Raw genomic sequence first — 21,359 nt, 5'->3', positions numbered from 1 at the left:
TCATAGAAACGTCTCTCAATTTTTCATCAGTTTACATTCTATTTAATTAAATTACCTAACTGTAATAATGAGCAACTGGTATAAATAGGTTTGGGGGAAAAAACAATTAATTATTGGTAAGAATATAACTTGATAATGGGAGCCTGGGCTGGGCGTGGTGGCTCACGCCTGTAATCGTAGCACTTTGGGAGGCCAAGGCGGGCGGATCACCTGAGGTCAGGAGTTCCAGACTAGCCTGGCCAAGATGATGAAACCCTGTCTCTACTAAAAATACAAAAATTAGCTGGGTGTGTTGGTGCATGCCTGTAATCCCAGCTACTCGAGAGGCCTGAGAGGCAGAGGTTGCAGTGAACCGAGATCCTGCCACTGTACTGCAGCCTGGGCTACAGAGCGAGACTCTGTCTCAAACAAACCACAAAAAACCAAAAAACTTAATAATGGGAGCAATGGGAGCAGCAGAAGCTTCTAAGAGTAAGAGACAGCTGCTGTTAGTTGGAGCCAGTTTGCATGTTGGGGGCATTGGTTGCTTTACTGAGACAAGGAGAAGCATTGATTATTTTGGCAGGTTGGTTGAGTGAAGGTGGGCTAAGAGAGCTTCTGCATTAATTTAAAATAATGAAGTCAAAGCTGTTAGAAATTTGAAGACAAGTTATTTTATAGAATCTTTTATTATTTATAGTGTGTACTTCGAGGTGGTATTTTTGTCCACTTATGTTAGAGTTTGTATGAACTAAGCTGAATTTGTTAATGAGTCAGTGGTATTAAAAACTTGGTGAAGAAACTGGCCAAAGTCTTGTTTAAGAGGTTTTTATCTGTTCGCTGCTAGTGTATTGTTCTGTGGAACAAGTTGACATTTGCATGTAGTAAGTTGTTTTCTGTTTCTGGCAGAAGCAATCTTGGTTCATATGCCACAAGAAACAGAATTGTTTTTCTTGTGGAAGACAGGAGCACAGCTGTGTGTTTCTTATTAGGATGAGTTGGGCACCTGCAGGATTTCTTCTCTCTTTCTGCTTCCTGCCTCCTGTTGTCTTTTCCTTCTGTTAGAATGTTCTAATATTGCATAAGCAGTGTTCCGACAGTAGTTGAATTTTTTTGGTGCTTCATTTTGTTAAACCCTCAAAATAATGTTTTTAGTGATTGTATGTTCTTGGCTTACTTTCCATTTCTGCATCAACAGGGATATTGTTATTCTAGTCAAATGGGGTAGTTGTATTCTGGCAATGATCTTTGTGTCCAAGTCAGCTGCAGAGACAACACTTTGATATATTATACCTAAATATCTTACATGTGTATGGTAATTCTGGGAGGTAATTAAATGTTGGGATGGTACTTTAGGATCTCTTTAAAGGATTTCACAATTCTCAGAAATAAAATAACTTGTTTGAATCGAAGCATGTTACTCATGGCCTTTAACTATGGCAAAGGGTAGCCAGTGATTTTAGCCTCCTGCCTCTTCTGATCTCATTTTCCTCCTTCCCTTTGAGCCAGCAGCTGCATCCAGTGCCCCGCTCTAATTGAGCTCTTCGTAAAAGGGATATTGTTACACCGAGTCACAACCTCATATAGCAGTGAGGTTACATCAATGGTTGTTAGATTTTTAGGCCACGAATTCATTTTGGAGTCACATTCCATTTTGAAAACCAAAATTTAGTTGCATTACCTAAATTTCTCTTCCTTTTCTTATCTTGATACCAGGATAAGAATAGGTTTTCTGCTTTTCTAGCTCTTTGGGGAACCTTTTTGGCCCATCAGAGTTGCCTGCGACAATCTGTAGTTAATGAACTGAGACTGGTGTGGGAATCAGGGAATGTTTCCGGTTTCAGTTTTTACTAGCCAGCAGTTTAACTTTGGGCAAATTACTTAACCTCAGGGGGCTTCCAGTTTATCTTTAATTTATAATTTTCTCAACTGCTTTATTGAGGTACATTTCACAGACCGTACAGTTCACCCAATTTTTTTAAAGTGTATTCATTGAGCTGTGCAACCATCACTACAATACATTTTAGAACATTTTCATTATCCTTAAAAGAAATACTGTACCCATTAGCAGACACTGCTTATTTCTTCAACCTCTCTTCTCAGCCCTAAGCATCCACAAATTCATTTTTATAGATTTATGTCGTCTGGACACTTCATATAAATAGAATTATGCAATAGGTGGCCTGTTGTATTTTATTTATTTCACTTGGCGTAATACCTTCAAGGTTCATGCATGTTCTTGCGTATGTTGGAATCTCACTTTTTTTTTTTATGGCTGAATAGTGTTCTGTTGTTTGGATATGCCACATTTTAAAAATCAGTTCGTGAATTGGTTCATGCATGTTCTTGCATATGTTGGAATCTCACTTTTTTTTTTATGTCTGAATAATGTTCTGTTGTTTGGATATGCCACATTTTAAAAATCAATTCATGAATTGGTGGACATTGTTTCTACTTATTGGCTATTATGAATGATATAGTCTTGAACGTCTGTGTACAAATTTTTGTGTGATCATGTTTTCATTTTTTCTTGGGTATATACCTAGAAGTGGAATTGCTTGGTCATGTGGTGACTCCTTGTTTAACTTTTTGGGCAACTGCCAAACTGTTTTCCAAAGTAGCTGCCCCATTTTATATTCTTACCTGCAATGTATGAGGGTTTCTGTTTTGTCTACATCCAAAACTTATTTTCTTTTTTTTAAAATTTTAGCCATCCTAGTGGATGTGAAGAAGTATTTCATTGTGGTTTTGATTTATATTTCCCTAATGAACAATGGTAGTGAGCATCATTTCATGTACCAGTTGATCATTTGTATATTTCTTTTGGAGGAATGTCTGTTCACATCCTTTGCCTGTTTTTGAATTGGATTATCTTTTTATTGTTGAGTTGTAAGAGTTCTTTATGTTTGGGATAGAAATCCCTTATCAGATACATGATTTACAAATATTTTCTGCCATTCTGTGGGTTGTCTTTTCAGTTTCTTGGTAGTGTTTTTTGCAGCACAAATGTCTTTAATTTTGATTCTCTACTTTCTTAATTTATATAGTTATTTTAACTCTGAAACTATGTGTTTTATTGAGATTATTTTCCTCTGTGCTGATTCTGTACTTTCTCCCATTTTCATATAGCTCTCCCTTTCCCAGGACGTTTTCTAGCCTCAAAGACTTTATTTTTATTTTTATTTATTTATTTATTTTTTTGAGACAGAGTCTCACTCTGTAGCCCAGGCTGGAGTGTAGTGGCATAATCTCGGCTCACTGCAAGCTCTGCCTCCCGGGTTCATGCCATTCTCCCGCCTCAGCCTCCTGAGTAGCTGGGACTATAGGCGCCCGCCACCACGCCCAGCTAATTTTTTGTAATTTTTAATAGAGACAGGGTTTGACCGTGTTAGCCAGGATGGTCTCTATCTCCTGACCTCGTGATCTGCCTGCCTTGGCCTCCCAAAGTGCTGGGATTACAGGCATGAGCCACCACACCTGGCCTTTAGCCTCAAAGTCTTTAAAAAATCTGTCTATGTATCTGCCTCTCTAATACATATGTCTTACAAAATAATAAAACCTTACAAAATGTGTAACAAAGAAAGTGAAAGTTCATCATCTCTCCAGAGAAAACATTGTTAACTATTTATAACCAGATTTTTCCCATTCACGTGGTAACATTTTTTTTTTTTTTGAGACGGAGTCTTGCTCTGTCGCCCAGGCTGGAGTGCAGTGGCCGGATCTCAGCTCACTGCAAGCTCCGCCTCCCGGGTACACGCCGTTCTCCTGCCTCAGCCTCCTGAGTAGCTGGGACTATAGGCGCCTGCCACCTCGCCCGGCTAGTTTTTTTTTTTTTTGTATTTTTTAGTAGAAACGGGGTTTTACCGTGTTAGCCAGGATGGTCTCGATCTCCTGACCTCGTGATCCGCCCGTCTCGGCCTCCCAAAGTGCTGGGATTACAGGCTTGAGCCACCGCGCCCGGCCAACATTTTTTTTAAATTAAAAAAGAGAACATACTACAATCTAGTTTGCTACTTATTTTGTCATTTAATAGTATGTCTCCAACATTATTCCGTGTCAGTACACTTTGTCCTCGTCTCAATCATGTTAATGGCTGCAGAGCATTCTATTTTATGGATATAATATAGTTTACATAGTAGCCTACTGATAGATTTTAGGGTTGTTTCTAGATTTTATTTTGTTTTTTTTGAGACAGAGTTTCTCTCTGTCACCCATGCTGGAGTGAAATGGCATGATCTTGGCTCACTGCAACTTCTGCCTCCCAGATTCAAGTGATTCTCCCACTTCAGCCTCCCAAGTAGCTGGGATTACAGGTGCGTGCCATCACACCCAGCTAATTTTTGTATTTTTAGTAGAGACGGGGTTTCACCATGTTGGCCTGGCTGGTCACAAACTCCTGATCTCGAGTGATCCGCCTGCCTGAGCCTCCCAAAGTGCTGAGATTACAGGTGTGAGCCACCATGCCTGGCCCAGATTTTATTGTTTTAATTACAAATTTTAATTACAAATTTTACATATTTACAGTTGTTTCTGCACATTTATATTTGCACGCTTGTGCTAGTGTTTTTTTTTCTATTCCATTTATTTGCTATTGCAATATTTACTATTCAAAAGACATAGACTTATTTTAAAAAATACAAGAGTTTTATTTAGTGTGACCTAGAGTCAACGTCCCAAAAATTATATATTCTTTTTCTATCATGATATATACAATGTTTTGATCTTCTTTTAAAGTCAGAGTCTTCATTTTCTTGGTAATAATATAGAATAATTTACTAGAAGTGGAAAGCCTGCATCAAAGGATGAGTGCTTAAAATCATGTAGATGTTTCCACATCACCCTCCAAGTAAGGCCATGCCAGTTCACTCAGCTTGAGAGTGTATCACAGTGATTTTTCTGTTATTTTTAACCCTGGCAAATAGCCTTTTTAGGGAATTAATCTGTCAGGTGAAAAAAATGTCATTTTAATTTGTAGTTACTTATTAGTGCATTTGAGCATCATTTAATTTGTCTGTTGGTTGTCTTTCTGCTTTGTCTGCTTTTCTATTGGGCTTTTGGCTTTTTCTTGTTCATCAGTTGTCATAGCTTTATTATTAGTATTAATGTCTTAAAAAAATTCAGGTGGAGTCTCACTCTGTTGCCCAGGCTGGAGTACAGTAGTGCAAACTTGGCTCACTGCAACCTCTGCCTCCCAATCTCAAGTGGTTCTCATGTCTCATCCTCCCAAAGTGCTGGGATTACAGGCATGAGCTGCTGTGCCTGGCCTGTAATAGCTTTTTAGTATTAGGAAAATTAGTTACCTTATAAAATATGTTACTGATATTTTTCTTTGTCTTTTGACTTTGTGTGTGTGTCTAATATAAAATGAAAATGCTTTTATTTTTATAGTCGGATTTTTCTGTTTTTTTTTGTTTTGTTTCTCTTTGTGGCTTGGTTTTTAAAATTCTAATTATATAAAAATATTTACCCATGTTTTTTTCAACTACTTTTATGGTTTTGTTTTTAAATGTAAATCTTTGCTTCATTGAAATGCATTTTGATATAAACCAAATGAGATAGAGATGAGTTGTAGAATTTATTGGAGCTGTAAAGTTACATTTATTTTTGTGATTATTAATGGCTTCCTCCTACTTGACTGTAAGTCCCATGAGGGCAATGGATTGTGTTGTTTTTTTTCCCCTTGCTCTCATTTTCAGTGTCTAGCACAGTGCTTGCCTTGTAATAGGCCCTCCATTTATTGAATAAATGAGTCGAGGTTTTTCTCCAGGTCTCTGGCTTCTCCTGAACAATTAATTGCATAATTGCTCTTTTCCTTCTTGATTTAAAAAGCAACTATATCGTTTACAAAACCCCCATAGATACTTAGGTACATTTCTGAACTCTAATCCATTGATTGTGCTGTCTTTTCTTGCTTTGATACTGTACAGCTTTATACAACTTAAAGTATATTTGGGAGGCCAGCTTTAACCACTCTTAAATATATTATACACAGTTTGGGAAGCTCTGTAATCTCCTTTATTAACTTTTTGCTATACCTTTGGAAACATTCATTTAACTTAACAATTAAACAATCCATTCTGAAAGTCAGCCTGCAAAGCAGAAATGATTTTTGGGGTGTTATTTGGTGTAAAGAGTTTTTTTTTTTGGGGGGGGGATATAACATACTTAATTCTGGCATGACCTCTTCAGTGTCTTTTAAAAAAACTCTTATTTTGGCCGGGCGCGGTGGCTCAAGCCTGTAATCCCAGCACTTTGGGAGGCCGAGACGGGCGGATCACAAGGTCAGGAGATCGAGACCATCCTGGCTAATACGGTGAAACCCCGTCTCTACTAAAGAATATAAAAAACTAGCCGGGCGACGAGGCGGGCGCCTGTAGTCCCAGCTACTTGGGAGGCGGAGGCAGGAGAATGGCCTGAACCTGGGAGGCGGAGCTTGCAGTGAGCAGAGATCCGGCCACCGCACTCCAGCCCTCCAGCCTGGGCGACAGAGCCAGAATCCGTCTCAAAAAAAAACAAAAAAAAAAAAAAAAACTCTTATTTTATAACTTTGGGCATTTCTAGAAAAGCAATTTTTCTCACAGTTTTCTAATGCAGAATACACAGAGGGGTAGGAGGCAGCAAAGGTATCGAGATAATTGTGTTGGCACCCCACTGATGTCAAAGCAGATTGTGAAAAAGACATTACTTAAAAGTGTTTTGCAGATTTCAGCTTAAATTAAAAATGTGACAATTTTAATTTAATTTAATTAAAAATATGACGATTCTCAGGCTGGGCATGGTGGCTCACGCCTATAATCCCAGCACTTTGGGAGGCCAAGGTGGATGGATTGCCTGAGGTCAGGAGTTTGAGACCAGTCTGGCCAACATGGTGAAACCCCGTCTCTACTAAAAATACAAAAAAATTAGCTGGGCCTGTAATCCCAGCTACTCTGGAGGCTGAGGCAGGAGACTTGCTTAACCAGGGAAGTGGAGGTTGCAGTGAGGCAAGATCATGCCACTGCACTACAGCCTGCATGACAGAGCAAGACTCCGTCTCAAAAAAAAAAAAAAGAAAAAGAAAGTGTTTTGCAGATTTCAGTTTAGCCACCTTGATCTTCCCACCTTGCGCATGACACGTTACCTTCCTGTGGCATGCAGTATTTGTCTGATTCATTCGATGGATGTGACTTGCATTAAGTTCAGATAACATTGCTGAATAATCTTTTTCTTTTGTGTAACCTCCTTTCTCTGTAGAACATCAGAAATTCTTTTTTTTTTTTTTTTTTTTTTTTTATTATACTTTAAGTTCTAGGGTACATGTGCATGACGTTTATATCATGTATAACTCCCCCATGCAATCCCTCCCTCCTCCCCCCTCCCCATGATAGGCCCCAGTGTGTGATGTTCCCCTTCCCGAGTCCAAGTGATCTCATTGTTCAGTTCCCACCTATGAGTGAGAACATGCGGTGTTTGGTTTTCTCTTCTTGTGATAGTTTGCTAAGAATGATGGTTTCCAGCTGCATCCATGTCCCTACAAAGGATGCAAACTCATCCTTTTTTATGGCTGCATAGTATTCCATGGTGTATATGTGCCACATTTTCTTAATCCAGTCTGTCACAGATGGACATTTGGGTTGATTCCAAGTCTTTGCTATTGTGAATAGTGCCGCAATAAACATACGTGTGCATGTGTCTTTGTAGTAGAGTAATTTATAATCCTTTGGGTATATACCCAGTAGTGGGATGGCTGGGTCATATGGTACATCTAGTTCTAGATCCTTGAGGAAACGCCATACTGTTTTCCATAATGGTTGAACTAGTTTACAATCCCACCAACAGTGTAAAAGTGTTCCTATTTCTCCACATCCTCTCCAACACCTGTTGTTTCCTGACTTCTTAATGATTGCCATTCTAACTGGTGTGAGATGGTATCTCATTGTAGTTTTGAACATCAGAAATTCTTAAACTCTGAAATGGAGCATTCTCTTGGGATTTTCTGTAATGTCTTTCTCATGTAGGAACCAACTTCAGGGGCTTGTGAGTGTCAGAGAAGTTTAAGGCCTAAGGAACTGAGCTAATGGAACAGGGCGTGCCTAATATGATAAAATCCTTGCTTTCTTGCAGTTGGAATGTTTTTTCTAGAATACTTCCTTGAAATTGTTTATTCTAAATAACTGCTAATTTACAAATTATTTTCACATGATTACCCATTCTGTTTTCGAAAAGCATTAACAAGGGTTTTGTGACTTTCAGACTCTCCTGAAAAAGCCTAACCATGAATTTTGAATTATTAAAGTAGAAAAATACACACATAGGTTTGTTTGGGACCCTTAGTCTCCACCCTGGAATTAAGTGTCACTGAAAATAACTCTGGAATAAAAGGTTTTTATGTAGCAGGAATAGTTGACTTACAGGGGTTCTTCCCTTTGCACATTTTCTCGGGGTAGAAAATGAGCTTGTTTTTCTTTTAGTTGTATTAAAAATTTTTTTTCTCAATGCTAGTCTTCACTGAGAGATTTTTAGACAGTTAACTCTCCCAGCACAGCAATAAGCAGCTTGTTAGTAGATATTATCTCTTGTTGATTTGTTACCCTTGAGATTTACTGTGCTTGCAAAACACCTGTCTGTATTTGAGCTTTGCTAGGTAGTTGGCTTTTGTGTTTGAAGATTTTTTCTAAAGAAAGCAAATAGCTATTGGGAAAAGAAAGAGTCAGCAGATTTCTGTATGCTTTCATGGAAGAGATTTCCCAATTAGAAAGCTTTTGTAGGCTTAACCTTTTGCCCTAAAGTAACCCAACATTTCATTATGTATTCCATTGAAGTTTTGGAGCTCTGTGCCAGAAAGTGAGGACCAAGGTCGAATGTGAAAGGAATATTCAGAGGATGAAGCTCATAGTCAACAAAGTGCTGCTTCATAGGCTAGGTCCAAAAATAACCTTCCTGCCGTAGGGAGCGAGAATGGAGGTAGCATTAGCTGCTGTTCTGAGCAGTGTTTCATGTCCTGTCATGTCATTCCAGAATGGTTTTTTGGTTTTGTTTAGAGACAGGGTCTTGCTCTGTTGACCAGACTAGAGTGCAGTGTGGTGTGATCGTCTCTCACAGTCACCTCAAACTCCTGGGCTCAAGTGATCCTCCCATCTCAGTCTCCTGAATAGCTAGGACTCCAGACACACACCATTGCACTTGGCTGGTAGTTTTATTTTTAGTGTAGACAGTGTCTTGGTTTGTTGCCTAGGCTGGTCTCAAACTCCTGGCCTGAAGCAGTTATCCTACCTTGGCCTTCCAAAGCACTGGGATTATAGGCATGAGCAGCCACACCTGGCCTCATTCCAGAATAATTAAAATTATGTTTAAGGCTAGGGGGATGGTCTGCATTGTGCTTATTTAATCATTGGAATTCAAATTAATGATTCGCTTGGATCCTGTGGTGAATCTTGAGTGATTAAGAGGCAGAACTCAGTCTTTGGTTCAGAAAAGTTAGCATTGGAATGGATCCTCAACAGACCCTGAAGGTAGGAAATGTTCTGATTTAGAGAGCTCTTCCAAGGCTTGTATTAGAACCCTGCAACAGTAAGTTTTAAGAGGATTAATAACTGGCCTGGCGCAGTGACTCACACCTGTAATTCCAGCACTTTGGGAGGCCAAGGTGGGCGGATCATGAGGTCTGGAGATCGAGGCCATCCTGGCTAACACGGTCAAACCCCGTCTCTACTAAAAAAAAAAAAAAAAAAAAAAAAAAAATTAGCTGGGCGTGGTGGCTGGCACCTGTAGTCCCAGCTACTCGGGAGGCTGAGGCAGGAGAATGGTGTGAACCTGGAAGCCGGAGCTTACAGTGAGCTGAGATCGTGCCACTGCACTACAGCCTGGGAGACAGAGCGAGATTCCTCAAAAAAAAAAAAAAAGTATCAATAACATAGAACACGGGCATACATAGTACGTAGACACATATAGGAAGTCAAGAAGTTTGCCTAGAAGGAATAAATTAACTCTAGTTACTTGGTGAGATCGTGGAAGGGAATGTAGTTTGTTTTAGGTGGTGGTAATTGTGAGTTTGAGGCTGGCCCAGGAAATGAGTTGTCAGATATGCTGTCATCCTCATTAATGGTTCAGCTTATTTCTCAGGTTTATAGTTGTATGAAGAGATGCTATGCCTACCCCATTTAGGGAACTATTAGGTTCAAAATTGTAAAAGCTAAAGAAGAGTGAAATACAGTGAAAAGTATCCTGTTCACACATACTCCATGATCATCCAGATTTCCCTTTCTGGGGCAGTGGGTTTCATGAATATTAGGGTTTCACGATGTTGGCCAGACTGGTCTCAAACTCCTGACCTCAGGCAATCCGCCTGCCTTGGCCTCCCAAAGTGCTGGAATTACAGGCGTGAGCTACCACGCCTGGACTTGAGTTGTTTCTAAGCTTTTGCTAATAAAACAATGCTAGAGGATTTAAAAAAAATATGTTAGGGTTTTATACTGACAAGTGAATATTGTCATAATAGAAACTTGCTATACTTATAATAATAATAATATATCTATAGAACATGTTAATAAATGTCTATTTGAGCCTTCCTGTAAGGTAAGTACAACATTTTATGCCTTCATAACCAGTAAAGTGGCAGAAGTAGAGGTAGAGCCAAGGTCTTCTGATTCCTATTTAAGTATCTGTCTACTTTACTCCGAATACATATACTGTTGTGGGGCTCTAGGGAAGTGGGGGTGGGAGAATAAGAGGAAGTAGACCTAGGTGGGGCAAGCTTGAGATAGGGATGTATCTGTCATTCTAGAAATCGGGATCCTGTTTGCCAGGAGTAAGAGCAGCTGGACATCAGCCTGTTACAGGGACATAAAGGCACTTAGGCCCTGGCAGAGCACCATGGTTTGATTGCCATCTTGGAGTACAGTAGTATGGTAAGCCAAAGCGTGGTAGTTCTGGAGAAACTGGGGACTGTCAGAGCTCCCTAGAATAGACTGGGAGTGAAACAGCATTCACTATTTGCTAAGGAGGCTGGGCTACTTGGAAGGATAAGGTAGGAGCCCAGGAGTTCAAGGCTGCAGTGAACTATGATTGTGCCACTACATTCCAGCCTTGGCAACAGAGCAAGACCCTGTCTCTTAAAAATATTGGTCGAGCCGGGCGCGGTGGCTCAAGCCTGTAATCCCAGCACTTTGGGAGGCCGAGACGGGCGGATCACGAGGTCAGGAGATCGAGACCATCCTGGCTAACACGGTGAAACCCCGTCTCTACTAAAAATACAAAAACTAGCCGGGCGAGGTGGCGGGCGCCTGTAGTCCCAGCTACTCGGAAGGCTGAGGCAGGAGAATGGCGTAAACCCGGGAGGCGGAGCTTGCAGTGAGCTAAGATCTGGCCACTGCACTCCAGTCCGAGCGACAGAGCGAGACTCCACCTCAAAAAAAAAAAAAAAAAATATTGGTCGAGACCGTAAAACAAGAACATAGGCCATAGTGAAAACATAAAATTTTCTTAGAAGCTGTGGTAGCAAACATGTTAATGGTAAGGAGATAGCTGTAATGTTAGTCAATTTTGGCTTAAGATTGAGGACTGGGAAAGAGCCTTCTTCCTCCGGAGGAGTAGTTAAGTCATCTTACGACTGGGAGTAGAGAGACAAGGACATGTGAAGCTGATTCACGCTTTCTTTATATAGTTAATACTATTTGGAAACCTGTGTGTAGGTCTGGTCAATAGCCTTCCATCTTAATTGCTGTATGTTAAGTGCCTCTTATGTTCAGTATACTTCATCTAATTCTTGCTAGCCCCTCAACAGCTTTTTGCAAAGTAACTGTTGTTATACCTAATTTCTATTGAGAAAACTGAGCTTCACTTAGGTAACTTGTCCAAAGTTCTTTACCTTGTAAGTGGTAGAGCTGAGATTTAGAAGTAGGTCTGTATGACTCCAGGGCTTTTGTTCTTTCCGCAATACCAGGTACTAGGCATCAAAATTGGACAGTGGAATTCTAATCACAGCTGTACATAACCAGAAAGTATGAGTATGGATGAGTGTTAGCATGTAACCAGACGATTTGTCTGTTACGGATGATTTGGGCTGAAAGAATAGAAGGAATACTAAGGAAAATGAGCATTGGAGATGTTGAGAGCTCGCAAACTCATGATGAATGTGTATATAATTTAAGTAATGCACTTGCTGTGCATATGTATAGCCTTAAGATAAAATTTCCAATGCTCCCTTCTCTCATTAGATTTTTTCTTTCTAAAGTCCTTCTATGTAGAGATTATATAGCTGCCACTGAAGACTGTAGCTGGTAGTAGCCAGGACCCGGAACTTTTTGTCAAGAGGGTGTTATCTGGAGGATCCATGTATGCTGAGATCACCATAATCATGAATTCTTCTCCCACTGTAAAGTTTGAGGAGGTAAGAATCTCCTTGACTTAGCAAATTTGGGCTTGTAGGTCCAGCTAGACTTTATTGGCCTCAATCCTTTAGCATTATCTTGCGCAATACTGATGCATACTTTTTGGATAATACCTTTGATCTACTTTCAACGACCGTTGTAGGGAATTGTTAGTATGAGAGGTTGACATTTTGGTTAAATAATCACTTGGAAATTGTGACTCAGCATTAGTCACTGGCTTTCTGCTGGGTTACATTCTCTTGTCTCTTGCCTTAATTGTGGTAAGCCTCAGCCATTTGATTACACAACTACCAAAGAGGATGACCTTAGTGATAACCCAATCACATTTTCAGATAGTAAAAATATTAGGGACAAAAGCATTCATATGTATTAGCGAGTGGTATGGGTATTCCTCTGGAGAAGTGTTAGCACATTTTCCAGGTTTGCCTGATAATATTAAAAGATGAATAGCCATCTTAGTAAAAATAACTGTTTACACTTTTAGTTAGTATTTTTTAAAAGTGGAAATGTAACATGCCTTTTGGACACAGTCATTTTAATTTATTTTATTTTTATTTTTGAGACGGAGTTTCGCTCTTGTCCAGGCTGGAGTGCAGTGGCATGATCTTGGCTCACTGCAACCTCTGCCTCTCTGGTTCAAGCGATTCTCCTACCTCAGCCTCACCAGTAGCAGGGATTACAGGCACCTGCCACCATGCCTGGCTAATTTTTGTATTTTTTGTAGAGATGGGGTTTTGCCATGTTGGCCAGGCTGGTCTCAAACTCCTAGCCTCCGGTGATCCGCCCACCTTGGCTTCCCAAAGTGCTGGAATTACAGGTGTGAGCCACCACGCCTGGCTGCGGACAATGGTCATTTTAGTATTTGAGATTAAATACTAAACCTCATTTGGCAAACTTTAAAACCATCCATGATTTGAGTTAATTCTACCTGTTTTATTTTTCACCAGTGTGTGTTTCCTCACACACTGATTAATTAATAATTAATTAATAATTACATTATTTTTTAATTAAAGATTTTATTTTAATCTTTAATCAATAATTAAAGATTAAATATTGCCACATTTCATCTTTCATTAAAACAAACAAACACAACTTTTGGCTGGGTGTGGTGGCTCACACCTGTAATCCCGGTATTTTGGGAGGCTGAGGTGGGAGGATTCCTTGAGTTCTAGACCAGCCTGGCAACATAGGGAGATTCTGTCTCTCCTGAAAAAAACAAAACAAAACAAAACAAAACAAAAAAAGCAATTAACCAAGCATGGTGGCACACATCTGCAGTCCCAGCTACTCAAGAGGCAAGATGAGAGGATTGTCTGAGCCTGGGAGGTTGAGGCTGCAGTGAACCATGATCACACACCACTGCATTCCAGCCTGGGGGACACAGCAAGACCCTGTCTTACAAAACAAAACAACAGCTCTTTTGGAATTTCTATTTTTCCCTCCCTTCTTCTTCCCCTTCTTCCTTCTATTTATCCTTCTGTTTCATCTACAAATATTTGAGTGTCACTGTGTTCTAGGCACTGTGCCAGACATTGGGATTCATTGGTAAGCAAGAGAGAGAGGCATGGTCTCTGTCCTTATGAGCTTGCAGTCTATCCTAGTGTTACTTATCTAGTCTGCCCTGCCTTCAAGGCTCAGCAGAAGCCTGATCTTCATGTAGTCCTTTGACTTCTTTGGCCCTTGCAGACCCATCCCTTTGACCTACGCTACTTTAAATCTAATTCATACAATTTAGCATTTATTGGTATAATGTCTCATACTGTGGGCTAATTGTTTAAATATCTTATTTTACTGGCTAGAGTATAGTTCCTTAAGGACAGAGACTGTCATGTTATTTTTTTGTTCTCTGCAATGCTGAGCCCAATGCTTTTGATTCAGTCTGCCCTGCTGAATGTTGAAGTTACTAGTAACTCTTGGGACTTAAAAGTAGTAATGAGATAATGCCTTGCTTTTTATTTTATATTCTATTTTGTTTTATTTTATGTTTCTTTTTTGAAATGGTATTGAGCTGGCCGCAGTGGCTCACCCCTGTAATCTCAGCACTTTGGGAGGCCGAGGTGGGTGGATCACCTGGCCCACGTGGTGAAACCCTGTCTCTACTAGAAATACAAAAAATTAGCTAGGTGGGGTGGCGGGCGCCTATAATCCCAGCTACTCGGGAGGCTGAGACAGGAGAATCACTTGAACCCGGGGGGTGGAGGTTGCAGTGAACTGAGATGGTACCATTGTGTTCCAGCCATTGTACTGGGCAACAAGAGTGAAACTTCGTCTCAAAAAAAAAAAAAAAAAAAGAGGGCCGGGCGCAGTGGCTCACACTTGTAATCCCTGCACTTTGGGGGAGGCAGAGGCGGGTGGATCACCACAGGTCAGGAGTTTTGAGACCAGCCTGGCCGACATAGCGAAACCCTGTCTCTACTGAAAATACAAAAATTAGCTGGTGTGATGGGGGGCACTTGTCATCCCAAATACTCAGGAGGCTGAGGCAGGAGAATCTGTTGAACCCGGGAGATGGAGGTTGCGGTGAGCCGAGATCACGCCATTGCACTCCAGCCTGGGTGACAAGAGTGAAACTCCGTCTCAAAAAAAAAGAAGGTATTGTTCAGTCATCCAGGCTGGAGTAAAGTGGCACAATCATGGCTCACTGCAGCCTTGAATTACTGGGCTCAAGTGATCTTCTTGCCTTAGCTTCCTGAGTAGCTGGGATTATAAGCAGGAGCCACCAGGCCTGGCAGATTATCCCTTTAAAAAAATTCCTTGTAGTTGTTTGCCTAATATTTGTTATCTGCTTCTGTTAATCTGTGCTAAAAATGAGTGAAAATGACCTTACTGATTCACTATCTGCATTTATATTATTTTCTAGTGAAGAGGTTGTATTTGAGGTTACCATTGCATAACTTCTTATCTAGTTCTCCTTGTGACATTATAATGAGGGATGCATTTCGTGGCTGAGGAGTAGAGCTTACCTAATGTTGATCTCTTAGTAGCATGCTGTAATCTTTTGGGCTTAAATGCCATATCACTATGCCTTAGTTCATGAAGTGTTAAAAGTAACTCACTTAAAATGGGAAGCTGAGAATGTAATAACTTTTAAGATCAAAATCGAATTTCTCATAAAGATTTTTAGAAATGGAAAATAATCTTTTAATGGGCCAACATTATTTACATTTTATGATGTTAGAGATCAAAACTCTTCCTGAGTAGTAAATGAATGTGGCAACATAAATGTGAAGGAGGGACGCTATGTGATTGACTTAAATGTTTTTCTGAATATGCCAAAAGCTCTGAGGTAATGGCAAACTTCAATATTGGAAATAAGACGGGATATATTCTTTATTAAGAGGGAAAATAGAGGGTACTGGGGGAAGGAAATGCTCTTCTGCCTACATTTAAAAATTAAGAAGGTAAGTGTATGAAGTTGTAGGGGTGAAAGAACACGGAACAGGAAACAAGGAAACCATTATTTCCCTCTGAAATAATTCTAGATGGTGATTTGAACAAACCAGTTGCTAAAAAAATTATATGATAATTGGGGCAGTTTGAACATTGGCTGGATATCTGATGTTAAGGAATTATTCTCTTCAGATGGGGTAATAGTATGGTGGTCATATTGCAAACAAAAAGTACTTACCTTTTAGAAATATATACTGAAATACATATGGATGATGGAATAGGTCTGAGGTTTGCTGGGGAAAGGAAGAAGTGGTCAACAGTATAGATACAAATGGCCATGTATTTATTTATAACTGTCTAAGCTGGCTGATGGGTACAAGAGGCACATTGTATTATTTCTTTCTACTTATGTATATGTTTGAAAATTTCCATAAAATAACAACAACCCCCCCGCCAAAAAAAAAAAGTCTTAACAACTGTCAGAACTGACAGAATTGTCAAGGCTACCCCTTTATCTTCTTTCTCTCTAATTTTGTATGGGCAAATAAAGCCATAGATTCATGCTGATGTTTCCAAATGGGAATGCAGTTTAGATTTCCATCCCCTTAAGTTTCATCTCTCTGTAGTGCAGCATCACTGAGAGAACAAGCCCTACTATTTTCCCAGCAGTGCCGTGAGTTACAACAGGGTAGGAGTCATGCTACCCATCTTTAAGGCTCTTCCTCCTTATAGGTGAAGAAATAAGATTTAAAAAGCAAAACATAATTAGAGAATAGGAAAATATGGTTTAAAATTAAATACCATATTTTCTAGTACTAGCCAAACATAAGAAATTCTAGAGAAAGGAGAGAACATTTTGGGTTAGGAATAACCAAAGACTTCTTTTTTGAAACAGGGTCTCGCTCTGTCACCCAGTTTAGAGTGCAGTGGTGCATTTATGGCTCACTGTGGCCTCAACCACTTGGGCTCACTGTAGCCTCAGCCTCTTCGACTCAGCTGCCCGAGTAGCTGGGACTACAGGCATGCGCCACCATGCCCAGCTAATTTTTGTGTTACTTTTAGAGACAGGGTCTTGCTATATTGCCCAGGCTGGTTTCAAACTCTTGGGCTCAAGTGATCCTCCTGCCTTGGCCTCGCGAAGTGCTGGGTTTACAGGTGTGAGCCATCATGCCAGGCCTAGGCCAGTGGATGTTGGGATCATCTTTAAACAACATTGAAAGTTGGATTGCTGACAGTAGTATGGGGATAGCATTCCAGGGAGAGAAAATACTGTGTTTGGGGGAGAATAGATGAATTTGGATTGGGGAACAGAAGATATTTTTGATATGTAGGATGTGGTCATTTCATAAAGGACATGAATTTTTAGTTGAGACATTTGGGCTTGATCTTATAGACCTTAAGGAGCCATTTTTGAAGTGTGAGGAACCATTTTTGACCCTTAAGTTACCTAAGTATTTATTAATTTGGTTTGATGGTAATATTGTGTATTCTTAGTTGCAGGCTTTTGCATAGAGAGTATAACTTGACTTTGTAGCCTTTACTTTCTTTTTAACATAAATTTGTTATATCCAGTGTTCCAAAAGTTATTCAGGGACCAGAATTAATATTTATTTATAAAAAATTATTTATTTATTTGTTTTTGAGACAGGGTCTTGTTCTGTTGCCCAGGCTGAACATCTCGGCTCACTGCAGCCTCCACCTCCCGGGTTGGAGCGATTCTGCCTCAGCCTCCCCAGTAGCTTGGACTACAGGTGCCTGCCACCATGCCCAGCTAATTTTTTTTTTTTTTTTTGAGACGGAGTCTCGCTCTGTCGCCCAGGCTGGAGTGCAGTGGCCAGATCTCAGCTCATTGCAAGCTCCGCCTCCCGGGTTTACGCCATTCTCTCGCCTCAGCCTCCGGAGTAGCTGGGACTACAGGCGCCCGCCATCTCGCCCGGCTAATTTTTTGTATTTTTTTTTTTCTTTAGTAGAGACGGGGTTTCACAGTGTTAGCCAGGATGGTCTCGATCTCCTGACCTCGTGATCCGCCCGTCTCGGCCTCCCAAAGTGCTGGGATTACAGGCTTGAGCCACCGCGCCCGGCCCCAGCTAATTTTTGTATTTTTAGTAGAGATGTAGTTTCACCATGTTGGGCTGGCTGGTTTCGAACTCCTGACCTCAACGGATCCTCCTGCCCTGGCCTCTCAAAGTGCTGGGATTACAGGCATGAGCCACCACGCCTGGCCACATTTTGATACCTTTAATCAAGTTTATTGAGGCATAATTTACATTCACTAAGATTGAACCATTTTAAGTTTACAATTTGAATTTTGACAAATATACACACCCATTTAATAACCATCCAATCAAGATATAGAGCAATTCCGTCTCTCAAAAAGTTATAATAGCACTGTTTGCATTCATTCTCATCCTCCTCCATTTCCAGAAAACCACTGATTTGCTGTCACCATAGGTTAGTTTTGCTTTTTGTGGAATTTCATGTAAATGGCCTCATCTAAGATGTACTCTTCTTTCATCAGCATTCTTTGTTTAAGATTCATTCATTGTTGTTTGTATCAGAGTTTGTTGTTTTTTATTGCTGAGTGGTAATCTGAGTAGTGTTAATATTGTATGGTTGTAACAGGATTTGTTTATTCATTCACCTATTGATGAACATTTGGATTGTGTCCGGTTTTCTTGCTTTTATGAATAAGGCTGTTATGAACTTCATGTACAGCTTTGCGTAGATGTATGTTTTCATTTCTCTTAGGTAAATACCTTACAGTGGAATGGCTGGATCATATGGTTGGTAGGTTTATGTTTGACTTTTTAGGAAACTGCCAAATTGTCTTCCAAAGTTGCTGTACTGTTTTATGTTCTCTTTAGCAATATATGAGATAAGACAGTTCTAGTTGCTTTAAATCCTTACCATTGCTAAAATGATACGTCTCAAACTTTAGCTGTTCCAATAGTTGTATCATGGTATCTTGTAGTTTTAATTTAATTTCCCTAATGACTAATGATATTGAGTATCTTCTTACATACTTATTTGCATGCTGTGTGTCTTCTTTGGTGAAGCATTTGTTCAGATCTTTTGCTCATTAAAAGAAATGGGCTGGCCGGGCACAGTGGCTCATGCCTGTAATCCCAGCAGTTTGGGAGGCCAAAGTGGGAGGACCACTTGAAGCCAGGAGTTTGAGACCACCCTGGGCAACAAGCGAGACTCTGTCTCTGCAAAAAAACTTAAGAATTAGCTGGGTGCATTGGCATGGGATTTTAGTCCCAGCTACTCAGGAGGTTAAGGTGGGAGGATCACTTGAGCCTAGTAGTTTAAGGCTGCAGTGAGCTGTGATGGCACCATTGCACTCCAACTTGAGTGACAGAGCAAGACCCTGTCTTTCCAAAAAAAAAAAAAAAAGGATTGTTTCCTTATAGTTGAATATTGAGAATTCTTTATATATCCTGGATACAAGTACTTTGTTATATAGATGCTTTATGCTTTGCAAATATTTTTTTTTTCCCCCCCGATTCTGTGGCTTATTTTTTCATTCTTTCAACAGTGTCTTTTGAAGAGCAAGAGTTTTTAGAGGCCAGGTGTGGTGACTCATGCCTGTAATCCCAGCACTTTGGGAGGCCGAGGTGGGTGGATCACCTGAGGTCAGGAGTTTGAGACCAGCCTGACCAACATGGTGAAACCCTGTCTCTATTGAAAATACAAAAATTAGCCAGGCATGGTGGCGTGTGCCTGTAATCCCAACTACTCAGGAGGCTGAGACAGGAGAATCCCTTGAATCTGGAGGCGGAGGTTGCAGTGAGCTAAGATCGTACCATTGCACTCCAGCCTGGGCGACAGAGCAGGACTCCATCAAAAAAAAAAAAAGAACAGAAAAATAAAGTATTCTAGGAAAGACCAGATTCCTTGGCATAAGATGCCAGGAATTTTAAATTGATAGGAGTAAAAATAAATAAATAAATATTGGCTCAGGGAATAAACTTCATTAAAATCAATTTATGGGCCGGGTTTGGTGGGCTCACACCTGTAATTGTGCAGCACTTTGGGAGGCTGAGGCGGGCAGATCACTTGAGGCCAGGAGTTTGAGACCAGCTTGGCCAACAGAGTGAAGCCCTGTCTCTACTGAAAATATAAAAATTAGCCAGGTATGGTGGTACACGCCTGTAATAGCAGCTACTCGGGTGGTTGGGGCAGAAGAATTGCTTGAATCCTGAAGGTGGTGGTTGCAGTGAGCTGAGTTTTTGCCACTACACTCCAGCCTGGGTAACAGTGTGAGACTCTGTGTCAAAAAAAAAAAAAAAAAAAAAAAGACAGTTATTTTTAAATTTGAAGATACTGAAGAAAGATACTAAATTTGTATTTAAAAAGCATTTATTTTGATCAACTCTGCTGTATAGAATATTTTGTCTTATGTCACTCTAAAGTTTCTATGCCCTCAAATGAAATACAATGCCAGTTTTAACATTTGTTTTCATGGATTATTTTCAACAGTTATTAAGTTGTCTGATTTACTGTAAAAAAATGAAAAATTCATTTCTTTTATTGACAAGATGTATTTACTTTGTTATTCTAATAGACTAATGAACTTTTAATTTACTGTTTAAAATAGTTTATAGTTAAAATTTAAAATCCAGTCTTCACTTGTTCTTTCTTTCTTTTTTTTTTTTTTTGAGACTGAGTCTGGCTCTGTCGCCCAGGCTGGAGTGCAGTGGCCGGATCTCAGCTCACTGCAAACTCTGCCTCCCAGGTTCACGCCATTCTCCTGCCTCAGCCTCCTGAGTAGCTGGATTTACAGGCGCCCACCACCTTGCCCGGCTAGTTTTTTTTTGTATTTTTTAGTAGAGACGGGGTTTCACCGTGTTAGCCAGCATGGTCTCGATTTCCTGACCTCGTGATCCACCCGTCTCGGCCTCCCAAAGTGCTGGAATTACAGGCTTGAGCCACCGCGCCCGGCCTGTTCTTTCATTTTTAAAAATAATAAAGTAGTTTGGGGTTTATCAGAACTAGGCAAGAAGTCAAGCTACATCTCATTTTATGTTGGGTAAGAATCACTAGAGACAAAATTATTATTATTATTATTTTTGAGATGGAGTCTCACTGTGTCACCCAGGCTGGAGTGCGGTGGCACAATCTCAGCTCACTGCAACCTCTGCCTGCTGGGTGCATGCCATTCTCCTGCCTCAGCCTCCCGAGTAGCTGGGACTACCGGCGCGTGCCACCACGCCTGGCTAATTTTTTGTATTTTTAATAGAGATGGGGTTTCGCCATGCTGGCCAGGCTGGTCTCGAACTCCTGACTTCGTGATCTGCCCGCCTTGGCTTCCCAAAGTGCTGGGATTACAGGCGTTAGCCACTGTGTGGCCGACAAAGTTATTTTTTATGGGATCAATTCCGGAGTTTTATCTAACACGAGCATTTTAGCAATTAAAAGTCAAGCGCATTTCAGATATATTAGTTTAGGTAGTATTTTCAGTGTTTCAAGAGAGCTCAATAGCTACTAATTATCCTGCCTTTGCTGTAGAAAGAACTTAAATGAAAGATCTGTTTTAAGATGCCTTTTTAAAAGGTTGGTGTAAGAGTTGAAAAATCAAGATCTGGGCAGCAGTGGAGAATTATGAAGTCTGATAAGATA

General features: G+C 40.3%; 1 protein-coding gene and 1 long non-coding RNA gene across 9 annotated transcripts in view; one reads left to right on the top strand and one right to left on the bottom strand.

The window, feature by feature from the left end:
- SIK3 (SIK family kinase 3) overlaps positions 1-21,359 on the top strand; it is a 258,205-nt gene that overhangs the window by 14,014 nt on the left and 222,832 nt on the right. The gene's annotated exons all lie outside the window — the stretch shown is intronic.
- LOC117080435 lies at positions 6,132-6,988 on the bottom strand. The gene is made up of 2 exons (XR_004435826.1): positions 6,512-6,988; positions 6,132-6,183 (listed from the first exon to the last, which is right to left on the bottom strand). It is a non-coding gene; the product is annotated as an uncharacterized LOC117080435 (long non-coding RNA).

This window comes from Trachypithecus francoisi, unplaced genomic scaffold (assembly GCF_009764315.1).
Source record: "Trachypithecus francoisi isolate TF-2019V2 unplaced genomic scaffold, Tfra_2.0 Lachesis_group8, whole genome shotgun sequence".
Classification (NCBI taxonomy): domain Eukaryota; kingdom Metazoa; phylum Chordata; class Mammalia; order Primates; family Cercopithecidae; genus Trachypithecus; species Trachypithecus francoisi.
This window is presented reverse-complemented; position numbering and strand designations above follow the sequence as displayed.